At 41.0% G+C, this 19,368-nt stretch overlaps 1 protein-coding gene across 3 annotated transcripts in view; it reads right to left on the bottom strand.

Moving 5' to 3' along the window:
- EVA1A (eva-1 homolog A, regulator of programmed cell death) overlaps positions 1-19,368 on the bottom strand; it is a 71,356-nt gene that overhangs the window by 30,106 nt on the left and 21,882 nt on the right. For 2 of the 3 annotated variants that reach the window (XM_060027459.1, XM_060027460.1), the window contains exon 2: positions 486-608. The gene's annotated coding sequence lies outside the window, so the exon portion shown is untranslated. Of the gene's footprint in view, positions 1-485; positions 609-2,372; positions 2,406-19,368 lie in introns of all 3 variants that reach the window. The other variant, XM_060027461.1, reaches the window with a different exon arrangement.

Below are 19,368 nucleotides of genomic sequence, written 5' to 3'. Positions count from 1 at the left end.
CCTCCTGAAGATGACAAGCTGGCTTATAAGCACCATCTCTTAAACTGAATGACTAATTGCATGCATTGCATGACATTTTCACTGGTTTCCATATTAGAGATAACCTATTTCCCAGTGCTGCAAATTCATATTCTCTGGAACCTTGAGTCTACCCACCTATACTGAGTATAACCACTGGATATACAAAATGAAGTATGCCTGGTGATAGTACATTTCATCTTATATTTCAGTAGCAGCAGTGCACATCCCTGGTATATAAGCCACCATGCAGATGACTATCTCATCACACGGTGTGCAAAGGGTCATAAAAAAGTCTTATTATCAGGACTTCCCTGGTAGTCCATTAGTTAATACTCTGCACTTCCAATGCAGGGGGAGCCAGTTCAATCAATGGTTGGGGAACTAAGATCCCACATGCCACGCAGCACAGCTTAGAAAACAAAACGAAAAACAAAACAAAAAAATCTTATTATCCCCTTAGCTACCTGGGGAGAAGTGTACTCTTAAGAGTAGAGGAGTATCTGGTTAGAATGGTTCATCCTTGGAGATGCTAGTATCAGACAGTAGAGGTTCTGAAACTTGGTTGGCCTCAGTTGGCTTCTCAGGCTCTGAAAGAAAAGAAAAATGGCATAAAAAATATCAGAGAGCCATCACATGGCTGAGAGATCACGTCATGCCTTAGACCTGGTGCTGTTATGAACTGCTTAGCAGAGAAACCTTGGTGGTCTTTGTCTGGACCCCTGAAGATATGAAATAGCATTCCGTGAAAGGATAAAGCCCACTGCCAGAGTTTAATCTAGAATTTGAACCAGACAGCCAGAGAAACCAATCTCCCAAGGTCAGAGCAAAAAGGGAAGCTAAGGGTAAAAAAATCAAAAGATGTACGCTTCCTCTTCCCTTCTGTCAGCCAAAACCCACAAAATAGCTACAGTGGCTCCTGTGTGGCTCCTCACCAGTGAAGTTTGCAAGCCAGCCTCTCTGGAAGAGGAAGGGAGGAAATTTAGTTTCCAGATAGTAATGCCCAGATGGGCCATGAAATGAAGTCTCATGCAGCTCTGTGGGCACATGCTGCCAAGTGGATTCCCACAGCCTGTATCTTCCATGGAGAAATCTCAAGGCCTCTGTTCAACCCAGCTAGAGAAGCCACCAGGGGTCTCTGAAAGACCTAGATTATACACAGCTCCTTTAGGTTGCCAGTTTCATTTAGAATTGTGTAGAAAAAAAATGAAATCAGTCACAGAGGTCCCGGAGCCCTAAGCAGTCCCCTTGCTCCATGCATACACACTCATTCATTATCACTGCTTCCTACCAGCTCCTGCAGCATCCGACTTTTGCTTATTTATTTACATCTTTACTTATCCCAGCTGCCTCTGCCTCACAAAGGATGTGTGGCATCTTCCTATCTCCATTTTACTGGTAAGGGCAAAAAAGCACAAGATCAGTAGTTCTTTAGAGACTCATTGCACCAAAGCATGGAATCAGTTCTTTGAGTCCCACTCGCTCTCCACTCTACACTAAAGAAAACCATGCAAGGACTGACCTCATTGTGGTCACATGGAGTCTGAGATGCAAAAGCTTGAAAGGAAAAATAACTCCCAGGGACTTCCCTGGGGACTTCCCTTCCCCAGCGGTTAGGACTTCGTGCTTCCACTGTGGGGGCACGGGTTTGATCCCTGGTCAGGGAACTAAGATCCCACAAGCCACGCAGCATGGCCAAAAAAGAAAAAAAAGAAAAGAAAAATAGCTCCCACCTCAGAGGATGGTAAGAGGATACACATGGCCCTGGAGAAATGACTGAGCAGAGAGAAACCCTGACTTTCTCTACAGGACTGACAAACTCCTATGGAAGACACATCCAACACGCTAGCCTACCAGCTGCGTGGCTTCCTTTGCTCCACCAACCCTCCCCTCCAACCTACTGCAGTAAACCACTTCCAAGAGCATATCCTGGACTTTAGTTTTCACTTAGAAAGGCACCACCTCTGAAGTCTGGGCTGTGAGCTCCTTAAGGGCAGGAACCACCTGGTCTCCATTCTTCTCTTTGTTCCTAGAGCCTCCCACAGTAAATGGACAAAGCCAATGTTCAGTGACTGTTGGATGAATGACTCACACTCAGAAATCCCACTCTCAACCAGATCTTTCTGTCTTCCTACTACCCTTATCCCTAGAATCAAAGTAAATGTGCTCTCCAACCTCTCTGGTTCCTCAAGCTTCTTATACTCTCCAGCTCACCCAGTTAAGTCTCATCCTCCATTCACTTTTCTCTACACAGCCTGGCTACTATAACTACACTACACTTGGCTCTTACCAGGACCTTTCTGCTGCCCTCCCACCATCCCCAGGCCTAACCCCAAGACCACTGTAACCCTCACCTGCCAGCTTTCTTGTCCAAAGGCTAAGTGTTTCTGAAAAAAAAAAACATTCATATTAGCACCATTGTAAATGTTTGGTTTACACCCTCAGTGAGGCCCTTATATTGCTAGGAAAACTTCTAAGTCCCTTGCATTGTCCTTTCTCAATTCCAAGAGAAAATGTACCAAACCACTACCCCTTTCTTTCAGCCCCCTTCTCCATCCTCACCCTTCTTGTGCTTCCCATCTTCCCAGAGGAAACAGCAGCCAACTTACATGAACTGTAACTCCCTTCTCTTCCATCTGATCCTGACCTTCCTCCCTCATTTCTCTAAGGGAGTTTTACCTGTGCTTTTGATCAAATCTTTTCCTCCTTCTTCCTATAAGATTTCATTCCATCAGTGATTCATCCTTCTTTTACCTTTCTTGTTTGACTGATCTCCATCTCTGTCTATACAGAGGTAGGCAGATAGAAAGATATACTTTACTATATATTATTCACACAGAAAGACAGAGAGAGAAGGAGAGAAAGAGAGATTATATATGTGTATAATTCTCTCTCAAGCTTGCAGTTTCTCCCTTTCTCCTTCCCTTCTCTCCCCCACCTCCTCCGTGTGTGTGTGTGTGTGTGTGTGTGTGTGTGTGTGTGAGAGAGAGAGAGAGGTATGTATATATGTCATATATTTACATATATACACACAAGATGTGTTTATGCAAAAAACATGCATATATGTGCACATACATGTATGTATACACACACACGTCTTTCTCCTTCAAACATTTTCTCATTCTTTCCTAATCACTGTCAAAATCTCTCTCTTTCAATTTGCTGGTCTTATCCACAATAAACTTGCTTAATTGCCCTCACCCTTTCTAAAAAAAATTTTTTTTTTTTTTGGCTGAGTTGTGTCTTCGTTGCTGTGTGCAAGCTTTCTCTGGTTCTGGTGAGTGGGGGCTACTCTTCATTGTGGTGTGCAGGCTTCTCATTGCAGTGGCTTCTCTTGTTGTGGAGCATGGGCTCTAGGTGCGCAGGCTTCAGTAGTTGCAGCATGCAGGCTCAGTAGTTGTGGCTTGCAGGCTCTAGAGCACAGGCTCAGTAGTTGTGGCACATGGGCTTAGTTGCTCTGCCACATGTGGGATCTTCCTAGACCAGGGATCAAACCCGTGTCCCCTGCAGTGGCAGGTGGATTCTTAACCACTGCACCAACAGGGAAGTCCTGCCCTCACCCTTAAATGACCTTCCCTTTATTCAGCCTCCCTGCTAAACTTACACTTCCTCTCTCCATTTTTTTTTTTTTACCATCATTCAATCCTTAGGGATCTAATGTCCCATCCTTCTCCATTTATGCTGCCTAGCACAGTGCCTGAGCACATAAGTTCTTTAAAATAAATTCTGTCATGGATATGAGTCAATGTCTTAGACACCTCTGTGATCTAGTGTTTGACTCATAGTGAATGCTTCCATTGACTGAACGAATCTAAAAATGAACAAACATGGTTAGTGAGAGAGATCTGCAACCTAGCTAAGTAAACAGAATGAAGTATAAAAAGCAATGTAAGTTAAGTGGCGTGGGTGCAGATGGGAAAGAGTAATTAATTCCAATAATGGGAGAGCAGTGGGCAGAACTCATAAAAACTTCATAGAGAGGTAAGATTTAAATTGAAGCACTGAGTATTAATTTAATACAAATTATACTAATAACTCGTATTTATGGAGACCTTCCTCTGTAACCAGGCAATGCTTTATGTAGAATATTTAAGAATATTTAATTTAAGAATATTAATTTATAACAATCCTGTGCTATTATTATTCCCATTTTTCAGATGGGAAAATTGAGGCACAGAGAGGTAGTGCTATACAAGATCACTCAGCTAGAAAATATTGGAGATGGAATTTAAACTCAGGCAGCCTATCTCTAGTGCTTTTAACTTCTAAACCATACTTCCCAGAGTAAAGAAAAGTACTAGAGACAAAGGAATAATGTGAGGGAAGGTATATGGCATGTCTAGAGCAAGAGGGTAGGCAGAAGGATTTACTAGAAATTAAAGATGGAAAGGCAAAGTTGGAATTGGACCTTGGAGGATCTGCAGTGCCTTACAAAGGAGATGGAATTTTATTTTATGAACAATGGTATTAACAGAAGGGTGACATGGTCAGTTCTGCTTCCTAGGAAGAAAACACTGGCAGAAGCGGAGGCTATGTTGGAGAAGTCAGAGATTATAGGTTACAGTCTGAAAGACTCACTAGGGGTTAAATCAACAGTCCAGGTAAAGGATGAAAGTACCTGAAACCAAGATGGCTGAAATAAAATGGGGATGAAGCTGCTGAAGAAGTCGGCAACCCAGAAACCAAACCTAACAGGTGTAGACCAAAACAAAAGAAAACAAAGCAAAAAACCACCAAACACATGTTCTCTAGTCAAAAGACCAGTTAAGGGACAGTCTAGCAAGACAGAAAACTCTTAGACAATAACTACTCTACCCCAGCCAAACACCATAGGAAAAACTGTGGCCCCAGCTTACACCCATAACAGCAAAGGCTGAGTGGGGAGCATAGACTTCCATCCTCGAGAGACTAAAAGAAGACACCCCAACGTCCGCATCAGAGTGGCATTAGAGAAGACCAAGTAGGGAAAGGGGACTTTCATCCCAGACAGCTGGTAATGAGCCACTCTTCCTGGCAGTATCAGTGGAGAACACACAGGAATCCTGGACTTCACCCCCACCCAGCTCCTCTCCCTCCTTGCTGGAGTAATGTAATAGGAGGCCTAGTGAAGGCTCAGGACTTTCACCAACCACCGTGGTTAGAAGCCCCACCATCACCAACATCATGTCAGTGGAGGCCACATGGGATCTGGAACTCTCCTTCTCACCCAGCAGTAATAAGAAGCCAGTCAATAGATGCCAACACCAAGATGACAGAGATGTTATAATTATCTGACAAGGATTCTAAAGCAGCCGTGATAAAAAAACACTTCTAATAGCAATGATGAATATGCTTGAAATGAATTTTAAAAAATGGAATGCCTCAGCAAAGAAATAGAAAGCCTTAGCAAAGAAATGGAAGATATAAAGAAAAAAAAGAAAATTTTAGGATTGAAAAATATAACCAAAATTAAAAACTAAGTAAATGAGATCAACAGTAGAGTGGAAAGGACAAAGGAAAGAATCAGTGAACTGGAAGGTAGTACAATAGAACCTACACAGTTGGGCAATAGGGAGAAAATAGATTTAAAAAAATTGAACAGAGTCTTAGGGACCTGTGAGACTGTAACAAAAGATCTAACATTTGTGTCATTAGAATCAAAGGAGAGAAAAAACAGGCAGAAATGAAAAAGTGTTTCAAAAAATAAAGAAATAATGGCTGTAAAATCCCCCTATTTAGGAAGAGATAAAAATCTACAGATATGAGAAGCTGACCAAATCTCAAAAGGATAGACTCAAAGAAATCCATGCCAATCCGAAGGATCAAGATGGCGGAGGAGTAGAAGGACGTGGAGTTCATCTCTCCCACAAATGCATCAAGAAAACATCTACTAATGAAATAGTTCTCACAGAGCACCTGCTGAACACTAGCAGAGCACCTCAGACACCTAAAAGGGCAAGAAGAATCCCCATGTAACCAGGTAGGATGAAAGAAAGAAGAAGGGAAAAGGAAGAGGAGAGGAAGCAGGATGGGACCTGCACCCCTAGAAGGGAGCTGAAGATGAGGAGAGCTTCATGCATCTGGGGAAGCCCCCTCACCAGTGGGGAGATCACCTGGGACAGAAGGGGAGTTTCGGAGTCTTGGAGGAGAGCACAGCAACCGGTCTGTGGCAGGAAGGACAGACTGAAACCTACCCAAATGGTCCATGCCACAGCCCTGCATGCCCCAGCCTGAGACATGTGTCCATCAGGGTGGATGGGGGCTGGGTGCTAAAACGTGGGGTTTGGGGAGCAGACCGGGGAAGGGGACTGCTGTTGGCCGTGAGGAGACAGCCTGCGGGGACGGGAGTGAGGAGCTCTGCAACCTGGAATGCTCCTGGAGGAAGCCCGGACCATGATAGAAGAAAAGCACCATCGTTGAGTGACGTGCAAAGGGCAGGGCCGCCATTGCAGTCTCTCTCCTCACATGCCGGCCCTGCCTCCACAGGCACTAGGTGGGGCTCCCGCCAGAGCAGGCTCACACATCTCCGGTCATTGCCTCCTCTGCACCCACCCCGCCTGGGTAACTTGCTCGCCCCAATCGCCTGGGCGGCCCACTCACCCGGATTGCTGCCTCGGCTCCCTCCCACCTGACAGGCTCAGTGTGCTCTGGCAGCCTCAGGAGCAGAGGCTGGTGGGTGGCCCACACTCAGAGGTGGGGCTGAAACAACAGCTGAGCCCCAGGGGTTCTGTGACTAAGAAAGAAGAGCTGAAATCTCTCCTTGTGGCTGTGCAAATTGCAGAGTTAGACCTCCATAGACAGCTTCCTAAATTCAGTGTCTGCAGAACATCCAAATGGACAAGTGCTCCTGCAGCTGAGACGGGTCTGGCTTTAGGACCTGTAGGCTTTATGGGCACATACAGGGGATGGGCAAGGCCAGAGTCTGAGCTGCCTCCATAGCAGGTCCAGGTACACAGTTACTGCAGTCCTGAGACATGACCTCAGTGGATCTGTATGGTGGCCTGGTGAAAACAACACGTGAGAGTCACCAGGGCCAATTGACAGCATACCCACAGTTAAGGTAGGACAGAGAGCAGTGCCAACAACAGTGTACCTTGTGTGTCCACACAGTGAATGAAAGGGGACACACAGAGCACACTCACAGGTAAACAGCTACAGAGGAGGAATATTCAGTGGATTCTCTCCCAGTGGGAGTGCTCCAATCCCACCTAACTCACACCACAGATCAGAATCACAGCTAAGAAACAGATCTGGGGTCCTCTCCTCCAACAAGTAGGGAGCAGAACACACCCCTGACAGGGCAGTGACCATCACAGAGCAAAAGGGAGGCTGCACTCCATATCCAGGGCAGGCTCTGGCCATGAAAACACCAGTCAAACCCCTTATTCAGGGGGATAACAGCCAGCATACACTGAGGAAAGAGGTGGCAGTCATCCATACTAAAACCAGAACTTGTACCAAAAAAAAAGAAAAATATATATATATATATATTTAACCAACGAAGGCCACATAAGGACCTTCCCATATAAAAATAGCTCTCCAAGACAGTCTGACAGTCTGGCATCAGGAGGGAGAACCCCCAGAGCATTTAGCCTTGAAGGCCAGAAGGGCTTGAGTGCAGGAGCTCCACAGGGCTGGGGGAAACAGAGACTCCACTCTTGGAGGGCACATACAAGGTGTCAGCACGAAGCAGTACCTCCATAGGAACCTGGGATACACCTACCTAGGGGTCTTGGAGGGCCTCCTGGGGAACCAGGCATTGGCAGTAGCTCAATGTGTGGCAAGGGGACTGGTAGCAGAGGCCCCAGGGAATATGAATTGGCATGTGCTCTCCTGGAGGTCCCCATTTCGACACCAACACCTGGCTCCACCCAACAGCCTGCAGGCTCCAGTGCTGGAACAGCTCAGGCCAAACAACCAGCAGGACAGGAACACAGCACTACCCATCAGCAGACAGGCTGCCTAAAGTCATAATAAGCTCACAGACACACCAAAACACACTGCTTGACATGGCCCAGCCCACCAGAGGGACAAGACCCAGCTCCACCCAACAGAGGCAGGAACCTGGTCCTCCCACCAGAAAGCCTGCACAAGCCCCTGGACCAAACTCCCCCACCAGGAGGCAGACACCAGAAGCAAGAGGAAATATGATCCTACCACCTGTGGAAAGGAGACCACAACACCATAAGTTAGAGAAAATGAGATGACAGAGGAATATGTTGCAGATGAAGGAGCTAGGTAAAAACCTACAAGAACAACTAAATGAAGAGAAGATAGGCAATCTACCTGAAAAAGAATTCAGAGTAATGATAGTAAAGATGATCCAATATCTCAGAAAAAGAATGGAGGCATGGATCAAGAAGATACAAGAACTGTTTAAGAAAGACCTAGAAGAACTAAAGAACAAACAGAGAGGAACAATACAATAACTAAAATGAAGAATACACTAGAAGGAATCAATAGCAGAATGAGGCAGAAGAATGGATAAGTGAGCAGGAAGATACAATGGTGGAAATCACTGCCACAGAACAGAATGAAGAAAAAAGAATGAAAAGAAATGAGGACTGTCTCAGAGACCTCTGGGACAACATTAAATACACCAACATTCGAATTATAGGGCTCCCAAGGAAGAAGAGAAAAAGAAGGGCCTGAGAAAATATTTGAAGAGATTATAGCCAAAAACTTCCTTAACCTAGGAAAGGAAATAATCACCTAAGTCCAGGAAGTGTAGGCAGTCCCATACAGGATAAACCCAAGGATAAACATGCTGAGACACATAGTAATCAAACTAACAAAAATTAAATACAAAGACAAAACATTAAAAGCAACAAGGGAAAAGCAACAAATAACATATAAGGGAATCCCCACAAGGTTATCAGCTGACTTTTCAGCAGAAACTCTGCAGGCCAGAAGGGAGTGCCATAATTTATTTAAAGTGATGAAAGGGAAAAAATACAACCAAGAATACTCTACCCAGCAAGGCTCTCATTCAGATTCAACAGAGAAATCAAAAGCTTTACAGACAAGTAAAAGCTAAGAGACTTCAGGACCACCAAACCAGCTTTATGACGAATGATACAGTAACTTCTCTAGGCAAAGAAAAAAAAAAAGAGGCCACAACTAGAAACAAGAAAATCACAAATGGGAAAGCTCACTGGTAAAAGCAAACACACAGTAACAGCAGGAAATCATCCATACACAAATATGATATCAAAACCAGCAACAGTAAGAAGACAAGAGTACAAATGCAGGAAATGGGAACTGCATTTGAAATTAAGAGACCAGCAACTTAAAACAACCTTGTATAAATAAAGACTGCTATATCAAAACCTCATGGGAGGGACTTCCCTTGTGGCACAGTGGTTAAGAATCTGCCTGCCAATGGAGGGGACATGGGTTTGAGTCCTGGTCTGGGAAGATACCACATGCCACAGAGCAACTAAGCCTATGTGCCACAACTACTGAGCCTGTGCTCTACAGCCCATGAGCCACAACTACTTAGCTTGCATGCCACAACTACTGAAGCCCGTGTGCCTAAAGCCCGTGCTCTGCAATAAGAGAAGCCACCACAATGAGAAACCCATGCACTGCAATGAAGAGTAGCCCCTGCTCACTGCAACTAGAGAAAGCCCATGCACAGCAACAAAGACTCAACACAGCCAAAAATAAATAAATTAATTAATTTTAAAAAAACTCATGGGAAATGCAAACCAAAAAACTACAACAGATACACACACACAAAAGAAAAAGCAACCCAAACACAGCATTAAAGATGGTCATCAAACCAAAAGAGAAGAGAGCAAAGAACAAAAGAGGAAGGGAAGAAAAAAGACCTGCAAAAACAAACCTAAAACAATTAAGAAAATGGCAATAGTAATATGCATAACAATAATTACCTTAAGTGTAAATGGATTAAATTCTCAAACCAAAAGACACAGACTCGCTGAATGGATACAACAATAAGAACCATATATATGCTGTCTACAAGAGACCCACTTCAGACCTAAGGACACATGCAGACTGAAAGTGAGGGGATGGAAAAAGATATTCCATGCAAATGGAAATCAAAAGAAAGCTGGAGTAACAATACTCATTTCAGACAAAATAGACTTTAAAATAAAGACTGTTACAAGACACAAGGAAGGACATGACATAATGATCAATGCAAGGGTTGAATGGGTTCAATGCAAGAAAAAGGGTTCAATGCAAGAAAAAGGCATAGCAATTCAATGCAAGAAAAAGACATAGCAATTCTAATATATATGCACCCAACATAGGATCACCTGAATATATAAGGCAATTGCTAACAGCCATAAAAGGGGAAGTCAACAGTAACACAGTAACAGTGGGGGACTTTCACCCCTCACTTACACCAAAGGACAGATCATCCAGACAGAAAATGAAGAAGGAAACACAACCCTTAAGTGACACATTAGACCAGATGGACTTAATTGATATTTATAAGACATTCCATCCAAAAGCAGCAGAATACACTTTTTTCTCAAGTGCACATGAAACATTCTCCAGGACAGATCACATCTTGGGTCACAAATCAAGCCTTGGTAAATTTAAGAAAATTGAAATCAGATCAAGCATCTTTTCTGACCACAATGCTATGAGATTAGAAATCAATTACAGGAAAAAACTGTAAAAAACAGAAACACATGGAGGCTAAACAATATGTTACTAAACAACCAATGAATTGCTGAATAAATCAAAGAGAAAATCCAAAATTACCTAGAGAAAAATGACAATGAAACACAATAATTAAAAACCTATGGGACATGGGACTTCCCTGGTGGCACAGTGGTTAAGAATCTGCTTGCTAATGCAGGGGATATGGGCTCGATCCCTGGTCTGGGAAGATCCCATGTACCATGGAGCAACTAAGCCCATGTGCCACAACTACTGAGCCTGCACACTAGAGTCTGCAAGCCACAACTACTGAGCCCATGTGCTGCAACTACTGAAGCCTGCGTGCCTAGAGCCCATGCTCCACAACAAGAGAAGCCACCACAATGAGAAGCTCACACACTGCAATGAAGAATAGCCCCTGCTCGCCACAACCAGAGAAAGCCAGCAACAAAGACCCAACACAGCCAAAAATGAATTAACCAATTCCTTTTAAAAAATAAACAGAACTTATGGGACACCACGGCAAAAGCAGTTCTAAGAGGGAAGTTTATAGCAATACAATTTTACCTCAAGAAACAAGAAAAATCTCAAATAAACAACCTAACCTTACACCTAAAGCAGAGAAAAAGAACAAAACCCAAAGTTGGTAGAAGGAATTAAATCATAAAAATCAGCGCAGAAATAAATGAAACAGAGACAAAGAAAACAAGACAAAAGATCAAAGAAAATAAAAGGTGGTTCTTTGAGAAGATAAACAAAATTGTTAACCTTTAGTCAGACTTATCAAGAAAAAAAGAGGACTCAAATCAATAAAATTAGAAATAAAAAGGAAAAGTTACAATTGACACCACAGAAATACAAAGGACCATAAGAGACTACTATATACAAGCAACTATATGCCAATAAAATGGACAACCTAGAAGAAATGGACAAATTCTTAGAAAAGTACAACCTTACAACACTGAACCAGGAAGAAATAGAAGATATGAACAGATCAACCACAAGTACTGAAACTGAAACTGATATTAAAACAACTTCCAACAAACAAAAATCCAGGACCAGATGGCTTCGCAGGCGAATTCTATCAAACATTTAGAGAAGAGCTAACACCTATCCTTCTGAAACTCTTCCAAAGAAATTGCAGAGGAAGGAACACTCCCAAGCTAATTTATGAGGCCACCATTATGCTGTTACTAAAACCAGACAGAGATATCACAAAAGAAGAAAATTACACACCAATATCACTGATGAACATAGATGTAAAAATGCTCAACAAAATACTAGCAAACCAAATCTAACCACACATTAAAAGGATAATACAGGATGATCAAGTGGAATTTATCCCAGGGATGCAAGGATTCTTCAGTATATGCAAATCAATCAATGTGATACCTCACATGAACAAACTGAAGAATAAAAACCATATGATCATCTCAATAGATGCAGAAAAGCTTTACACAAAATTCAACATCCATTTATGTTTAAAAAAAAAAACTCTCCAGAAAGTGGGCACAGAGGGAACTTACCTCAAAATAATAAAGGCCATATATGGTAAACCCACAGCAAACATCATTCTCAATGGTGAAAAACTGAAAGCATTTCCTCTAAGATCAGGAATAAGACAAGGATGTCCACTCTCGCCACTTTTATTCAACATAGTTTTGGAAGTCCTTTCCATGGCAATCAGAGAAAAAAAAGAAATAAAAGGAATACAAACTGGAAAAGAAGAAGTAAAACTGTCACTGTTTGCAGATGACATGATACTATGTATAGAAAATCCTAAAGATGCTACCAGAAAACTACTAGAGCTTGTCAGTGAATTTGGTAAAGTCGCAGGATAAAAAATTAATACACAGAAATCTCTAGCATTCCTATACACCACAACAAAAGATCAGAAAGAGAAATTAAGGAAACAATCCCATTTACCATTGCATCAAAAAGGATAAAATACCTAGGAATAAATCTACCTGAGAAGGCAAAATACCTATACTTAGAAAACTATAAGATACTGATGAAAGAAATCAAAGATGATGCAAACAGATGGAGAGATATACCATGTTCTTAGATTGGAAGAATCAATATTGTCAAAATGCAATCTACCCAATGCAATCTACAGACTCAATGCAATCCCTATCAAATGGTCAATTGTATTTTTCACAGAATTAGAACAAAAATTTTTACAATTTGTATGGAAACACAAAAGATGCCAAGTAGCCAAAGCAATCTTGAGAAAGAAAAACGGAGCTGAGGAATCAGCCTCCCTGATTTCAGACTGTACTACAAAGCTACAGTCATCAAAACTGTAAGGTCTGGCACAAAAACAGAAACACAGATCAATGGAACAGGATAGAAAGTCCAGAGATAAACCCACGCACCTATGGTTACCTAATCTATGACAAAGGAGGCCAGAATATACAATGGAGAAAAGACAGTCTCTTCAATAAGTGGTGCTGGGAAAACAGGACAGCTACATGGAAAAGAATGAAATTAGAATACTCCCTAATACCATACACAAAAATAAGCTCAAAATGGATTAAAGACCTAAATGCAAGGCCAGATATTATAAAACTCTTGGAGGAAAACATAGGTAGAACACTCTATGACATAAGTCGCAAGATCTTTTTTGATCCACCTCCCAGAGTAATGAAAATAAAAACAAAAATAAACCAATGGACCTAATTAAACTTAAAAGCTTTTGCACTGCAAAGGGATCCATAAGCAAAATGAAGACAACCCTCAGAATGGGAGAAAATATTTTCAAATGAAGCAACCAACATGGGATTAATCTCAAAATATACAAACACGTAATACAGCTCCATATCAAATACATACAACCCAATTAAAAATTGGGGAGAAGATCTAAATAGACATTTCTCAGAAGAAGACATACAGATGTCCAAAAAGCACAGGAAAAGATGCTCAACATCACTAATTATTAGAGAAATGCAAATCAGAACTATACCTCACACTGGTCGAATGCCTATCATCAAAAAATCTACAACCAATAAATGCTGGAGAGGGTATGGAGAAAAGAGAACCCTCCTACACTGTTGGTGGTAATGTAAATTGGTACAGTCACTATGGAGAACAGTATGGAGGTTCCTTAAAAAATGAAAAGCAGAGCTACCATATGATCCAGTGATCCCACTCCTGAGCATATATCCAGAGAAAACCATAATTCAAAAAGATACATGCACCCCAACGTTCACTGTGACACTATTTACAATAGCCAGGACATGGAAGCAACCTAAATATCCATCAACAGAGGAATGGATAAAGAAGATGTGTACATATATAGCATGGAATATTACTCAGCCATAAAAAGAACAAACTAATGCCACTTGCAGCAACATGGATGGGCATAGAGATTGTCATACTGAGTGAAGTTAGTCAGACAGAGAAAGACAGATATCACTTGATATCACATATATGTGGAATCTAAAAAAAAAAATGGTACAAATGACCTTATTTACAAAACAGAAATAGAGTCACAGATGTAGAAAACAAACTTACCAGGGGGAAAGGGGTGGGAGGGAAAAATTGAGAGATTGGGATTGACATATGCACACGACTATATATAAAACAGATAACTAATAAGGACCTACTGTATATTATAGGGAACTCTACTCAATACTGTGTAATGGTCTATATGGGAAAGGAATCTACAAAAGAGTGGACATATGTATATATATAACTGATTCACATTGCAGTACCACTGAAACTAACACATTGTAAATCAACTATACTCTAAAAAAATTTAAAACATCAATAAATAAATAAATAAATATAGCTATTATCAAAAAAAAAGAGAAAGTCATCCCAAAACACATTTTAATTAAACTTCTGAAAATTAAAAACAAAGAAAGAAATCTTGAAAGCAGACTGAGCTATAGCTATAGATCCTTAGGTATAGATCAGATACAGGTCAGAAAGAAGAAAGAGAACTGTCCCTGTTTGCAGATGACATGATGGTCTACATAGACCATACCAAGGAATCTAAAAACCCAAAACAAAAACAAAAAATCAAACAACAGCAACAAACCCCTAAAACTAATAAGTGAGTTCAGCAAGGTCACAGGCAAGATAAACAGAGAAAATATACAAAAATCAAGTTTATTTCTATATGCTAGTAATGAACATGTGGACACTGAAATTAAAAATACAATACCATTTACAATTGCTCAAAAAATGAAACACTCAGATATAAATGTAACATAACATAATCAGAACTTGAATGCTGAAAACTACATAATCCTATGGAGAGAAATCAAAGATCTAAATAAATGAAAGGGGACCATGGCTGTGGACTGAAAGACTCAACATAGTGTAGATACTAATTTTCCCCAAAGTGATATACAAGTATAATGCAATTCTTATTGAAACCCCAGCCAAAAAAAACCCAAAACCAACAAAACAAAATGAAAAAACCAGCAAGATTTCTGGTAGATATAAATAAGATTATGCTAAAATTGATATAAAAATGCAATGGAACTAGAATGGTTAAAATAAGTTTAAAAAGAATAAAGTGGGAGGAATAAGTCCTCCTAATTTCAAAGCTTACTAGTATACAGCTACATCAATCAAGACTGTGTGTTACTTCTGAAAGACAGAAACATAGATCTATGGAGCAGAACAGATAACCCAGAAATAGACCCATGCAAATATGCCCAACTGATTTTTGACAAAGGTGCTTTGCAATTCATTGGAGGAAAATGGCTTTTCAACAAATGGTGCTGGAGAAACTGGACAGACATAGGAAAGAAAGTGAACCTTGACCTAAGCCTTACATCTTATCTAAAAATTTACTCAGAGTAGATCAGAAACCAAATGTAAAACATAAAACTACAAAACTTTTAGAAAAAAAAAAGAAAATCTTTGGGATCTAGCACTAGGCAAAGAATTCTTAGACTTGACACCAAAATCACAATGCATAACAGGGCAAATTGATAACCTGGACTTCATCAAAATTAAAAACATTTTTTCTGGGTTAAGAGGATGAAAAGACAAGCTAGAGAGTGGGAAAAAATGTGCAAATCATATATCTGCCAAAGGGACTAGTATCTAGAATAGATAAAGAATCCTCAAAACTCAACAGTAAAAAAAAGCAAAGAATCCATTTAGAACAGGGATAAAGTCATGAAGAGACATTTCACCAAGGAAGATACTGAAGTAGCAAACAAGCACATGAAAAGATATTCAACATCATTAGTCACTAGGAAAATGCAAATTTAAAACAATGAGATACCACTACTCATCTACCAGAATGGCTAAACTGAAAAATAGAGACAACACCAATTGTTGACAAAGATATGGAGAAACTGGATCACTCATACACTGCTAATGGGAATGTAAAATGAAGGAACCACTCTGGAAAACACTTTGATAGTTTCTCAAAAAACTGGATGTTGCAACTATCACAAAACCCAGCAATTGCACTAATCCTGGGCACTTATTTCCAAATAAATGAAGACTTATATTCACACAAAAACCCACACAAATATTTAAAGCAGTTTTATTTGCAATATCTAAAAACTGTTAACAACCCAAATTTCCTTCAAGGGGAGAAGGTTCAAACAACTGTGGTATTTTCATGCCACAGACCACTACTCAGCAAGAAAAAAGGAACAGATTTTTAATGTACACAACAACCGATATAAATCTCCAGAAAATTATGCTGAGTGAAAAACTCAATCCAAAAATGTTGCATATTTTATGACTTTATTTATATAACATTCTTAAAATGCCAAAATTATAGAAATGGTGAATAAATTAAATAAACGGTTTCAGGGATTAAGGAGGGATTAGAGTCAGAAAGGAAGTGAGTATAGCAATAAAAGGGCAACAGTGGGATTCTTCTGATAATGGAAATGTTCTGTATTTTGAGTGTATCATGTCAACATCCTGGTTGTGATATTGTACTATAGTTTTGCAAGAATTTATCATTGGGGAAACTGGGTAAATGGAACATGTGATCTCTGCATTATTTCTTGCAACTGCATCTAAATATAAAATTATATACAAAAAAAAGTCTAATTTAAAAAAATTTTAATGCATGATCTCCAGAGTTGTCCCGAATAATAATCTTCACATTAAAGTTTAAGAAGCACTAATCCAGAGGACTCAACCAAAATGTTAGGGAAATTCAAAATTCTTTTTCATGAGGAACAGTTGCAGAGACATAGAACATTTCATCTGGGGAAATCTTGGAGAAGGTGGTTATGAGAGTTTTCTTTTTCCAGAATACGAAGGGATTATACAGGAGAAATTAGACTCCATTCATGTGGCAGCAGGAAACAGAACACACGAGTATGTAGGGGAAAGGACACAAGCTTCAGGACTGATCAGGCCTGAGTTTAAACCAAAGCTCTACTCTTTCCTGTCTTTAAGACTGAGCAAGTTAGTTTACCTCTCTGATCCTCTGTTTCCTCATCCTTAAAATGAGGCTAATGATTCCAGCCTCAATCCATCAACCAGCTTCTAACCAGAGAAACAGAAACTCCTTCAAGTATTTACAACTAAAGAAATTTAATGCAAGGAACTGGTTGCATGTGATAAAGATAGAAATACAGGTGGAAAGTGATAGAGAAGCTGAGATTTGAAGACTGCTACAATAGATGACAAAGTCAAGAATTTAAAGATCTTTTCAAATTGGTATGAACTTTAAAAAGAGGAAATTAGTTGGAGTAAGATTGTATGAGATGGGACCATGAGGTAAACCAGAGATTAGCAACAACAAGCAGAAGGCAACTGAAGGGGCAAAGGGAGGAGCCAGGGTCACCAGAAAGAATCTGGAACCATGGAGGACTCAAATAGTGGAAGCTGGAACCATGGAGATGCAGCTACTACTGGAGGAGATGCTTGAGGATAAGAGAGAGGAAGGAAATAATCCGCCTTCCTCCTTTCCTCACCCTCCAACCTCACAGGTGACTCTATTTGGCCAAACCTAGCAGGAATCCAGAGCACCCTTAAGCCTGAGAAAGGCAGCCTCCATTTAGTCCCTCCTGCCCAGGGCAGAGTATGGATCAGAAGGCCAACAGGCCCGGGTTTGGCACACTCACAGGGTGTTTTTGAGGATGCAGAGCATGGTAAAATGTCTGGCACATAGTAGGTACTCAGTAAATGGTAATCCTAACTTTTATATGCCAATGCTATACAATGGGCATTTAGAAACTGCATTTTCTCATCGCTTTATAGCTGAGTATACAGAAACACAAGCTGGGATATTTGGCTCATGCCACATGGATTCTGCCAAGAATGCTTATTTTTTTCCAAATGAGCTACATAGCTGAGAAATGTAAAAAAAGAAACTCCTGTCCTAAAGTTTCATTGTACAAAGCAAATGTTCAATTTCCACAGCTGCTGGCGTCAGCCTATCCAGAGGAATAGTTTCAGTGAAATATTAATTTGTGAGAAAGTCACACTGGGGTAAATGCATAGTAATTCAAGCAGCATGTGCAACATTTATTTGGTGTTGGCCGGGAATGGTTTTACTTATGTGAAGTCTTCAGAAGGAGAAGAAAGTAACTGAAGATGTTTGACGAAGTCAGTCACAGAGGCTCTGGATACTCCCAGATCCCTCCCCAGTTTCAGTTCATTTCTGAAGTCCCCAAACCATAAACACAAAGGAAGTGCCCATGGAATTGGATGATGACACTGTCAGAACCAAGGTGCAACCAGCAGCAAAAACAATCAATATAGGAAATATCAGGACCAGCAATCCAAAGACCCAGTGTACCATGAAGGTCAGGTGTCCAGTTGTGTGGAAGGACAACCAGGGTAGGAGAGAGGAGTGATAATCTAAAGGAATGTTCAAAACTTGGGAGGTGGGATGCAAGATGCTTTCATAAAAGGTCCCAGATAGGTACAAGATGCAGAGTGTGCCATGCACATGTTGGACACCTCACATTTCCTAGAAGTCACTGGTGAGATGTGGTGCTGGATTCGAAGTAGCACCTGAGAGTGGGGAGAGAACCAGGGCCCATCCCTAAGGATGACACAGGCACTGAAGATTTGACCTTGCAGAGAGAAGAACTGAGTCAACCCTATGGGCCTTAAAAATGGTCAAAATCCAGGAAGTTACCTTTAAAAACTAGCTTTCAGTCTCTGGGTTCTGTCCCTGGATATCAGAACTCTGGCAATAGCCTGGGAGCAGGGGTTTCTGTTCCAGGAGGGCCTACAGGAGTGAGAACATAAGAAAGGGGACAAGAATTTGAAAAGGAGACAAACAAAAACTGGTCCTGTGAAGCAGAGCACATGGGTTGAAGATGGGCTGCAAAGTTCTCATGATCAGCTCTAGGTTGACCTATTTCGATTGATGCCCCAATATATATGCCCAGGGGATCAGAGGACCCTCTTTAAGTATTTACTGCCTCAAGTCAGATAGGCCTGGGCATACCAAGGTGGGGCTGATCCTAGCTGGGAGGAGCGGGGCAGGAAGCCAGACCATTTTAACCTGAAAGGGAGTCTAGAGTACTGAGGATGGATGAGGTGGGATGGGAGTCTCCACTTGGATTTCCCAGAGATCTCTCCAGCCCAATGTGTCCTAAGTTCATTACCCCACCTAACTACTTCCAATTTTCTCTACAGTGTTCACAATATCCTGAGCCTCCCAATCACTCACACTTAAACTTGGGAGTCATCTTAGGCCCTTCCTCTCCCTTGCCCTGAAGATTCTACCTCATATCCCTTCGAACTATTTTGTGCCCATTGTCACTCAGCTAACTTAAGAGTTCTTCC

This window comes from Delphinus delphis, chromosome 12 (assembly GCF_949987515.2).
Source record: "Delphinus delphis chromosome 12, mDelDel1.2, whole genome shotgun sequence".
Classification (NCBI taxonomy): Eukaryota; Metazoa; Chordata; class Mammalia; order Artiodactyla; family Delphinidae; genus Delphinus; species Delphinus delphis.
This window is presented reverse-complemented; position numbering and strand designations above follow the sequence as displayed.